A 2,457-nucleotide genomic window follows, 5' to 3' on the forward strand; every position below is an offset into this window, starting at 1 on the left:
CTAAGTGGTTGAATGATGAACCCAAAAAAGTGACACCCTTTGCTGCAACTCATTGAGATGATGAATAACAATTTTGCTTTTGGCAAATGATCATTTCATGGTAGCATGCAATTTATGGTATGCACTTTATGATGTCAGAAATGCTTTAATACCTACTCACAACCAAGCAAGGCCTTCTAATGTTGTGGTGAAAGATGATGCGTATTAAATTTTCCTCTATAGGAATTTCGTGTATTTAGGTGCCATGTTACTTTTGGGGATAGCAATTATTCATTTTTATTTTTTTGGCACTTTTTGTTATGGCAATTTTCTATGTCATTTTTTCCTTTAGGATGATATAACATAAAACAATACTTAAGATTATTATATAACACACTTATTTCTCTTTTAAAAAAACCTAGATGGTTCTTAGTTTAGGTATTTTAGAGTATTTAATTGTTCTGTCTTACTAAAATTCACTTGCACCAGGTTCGGGACTCTAACCCTACTTGTCCTCGTTGCCACATTGCAGTTGAGCCAATACGGCATTGCCTTTGGGAGTGCAGACAGGCAAGGACTATACATACTTTAGAGTATACACTTGGTTTGTTTACTAAACCTCACCTGAGATGCATATGAAGCAAAGCTTATGGACCACAGAACTGAGAATTTGATGTTTTTATGATTTTTCAACAAGATAATTCTATAAAAGCAGTTGATCTTGACCCAAGGATTGTTATAATGGGGTTTCACTTACCCATTGCAGATTTATCATGTCAATGCTAAGAAGAGACTTTTTTGGAATGCCATTTACTTAATGTGTATGGAATATTTAGGTGGTATTTCAAGGAGTTTACCATGCATATCTGAAAGGTTAAGGGTATTTCAAAGCAGTCCACCATGCATATCAAAGGGTTTATTCATGGAATCCTAAACATATGCTCTTGCGTAGCTAGGTGGACATCCCTGAAGTGGTAATTCTTTGGGGAATCCTAGACAATCTAATAAGGCAATATGGACCAAAACATAGTTGAAAGTGCATATTTTCCCTTAAAATTTTCCCTTAAAAAAGAAATTCCGAAATTTAAAGCTAACCCTTCAACAACTAAAACTTTCCTCAAAGGTGAGCCTTAATGTGAATATCTCTAGGAGTTATGGATTCAACTAAGTATTGATGAGCTACCTAATATAGTCTCTTTGGACAACACAATTAGGGTTGGAGAAGTTTTATTATTCGACAGCATCTTGTTGATCTTCACCAAGCTCATTCAAGCATCTTAGTCATAGTTATACAAGCAACCATTGATCCCAAACCTCGGGAGGTGTAATGGAACCCAAGATTGGTAAATCAAAGAGAATTGCGGAGCTCTCTTGGAGCCCCATGTTAGTGGCATTGGCTAGAGCAACAAGTGCCCCTTGAGATCATTATCAAGTATTTGCCTAAACTATGGACTAGCTTCCGCCAGAGTAAGATCTCATCTTCTCTCGTAGCACACCAAGACCTACCCATTGGCCATAAGGTCACGAAGGGTTTCAGCAAGACCACCGAAAGGCAAGGGCTGCTCTATAAGGCATGGCCTACAAGTATCTTTGATAGCTTCACTAATCAAGGCATCACTTGGTTGTATAATCTTCCACATTGACTGTTGGTGCCAGTTTACGAGGTACCCTAGGCAATGAGCTCTGACCCCGATGAGCAGGCTGAAAGACAGCCAGCACTCCTTTTCAGCACCTTACAGCATGATGAACTCTTTTGTTGTTTTCAAAGCTTGTATAGATGGTACTTTTTTGTGGGCATGCGGGTAGAGAGTAAAGGGACGTGGGAGGTTGGGGGCGGGGGGCGGGGGGGGATTTGACAGATGTATTCAATGGATGGTTCAGAAAATAAAATAACTTCAGCTTGCAATGTAGCCTGGCTAATCAAAGTTATCTTCCCTCTAATCTACTGGCCACGCGGTTAACCTGTGCCATAAGCACGGTGGAAAGCAAATCAGCAATAAACCTATTTTTTGTCAGGTCCCTTTCCATACAAGATGACATTTATTAATGCAAGTTCACGCACCAGTAATTCTATATGCCACAGTATAGACGAATCATGACTTTCACACGGTTAAAGCCCATTCCTCTCATGCATGTATGCAACTCAAATTCAAACTTTCCTTCATACTACGTTCCCATCAGACTACTGCCTCTGACAATGTCTGTCAGGTTATAATATTGACTGTAAATGGGCTAGCTTGACTCATTAAGGCTTCATCTCCAGCTTTCTGCAGAGTTAACATTAGGATCTCACTTGGAAGCACACCACCACAATACATGTGCCATTGCTGTTTGTATGTTGACTTGAAAAACAACAAGACTTCCATATTCAAGGTTCTTGTGATGGCCAGCACCAAGGTTCAGCAATTCAAAGCAAATGATGGCTTCATCATAGGCCATGCCAAAACAATAGACATTTAAACGAACACTAGTGAGTCT

The sequence above is a fragment of the Dipteris shenzhenensis genome, chromosome 28 (genome assembly GCF_047967505.1).
Source record: "Dipteris shenzhenensis isolate YYH24624 ecotype China chromosome 28, Dip_SZ_1.0, whole genome shotgun sequence".
In the NCBI taxonomy this organism is placed as follows: Eukaryota; Viridiplantae; Streptophyta; class Polypodiopsida; order Gleicheniales; family Dipteridaceae; genus Dipteris; species Dipteris shenzhenensis.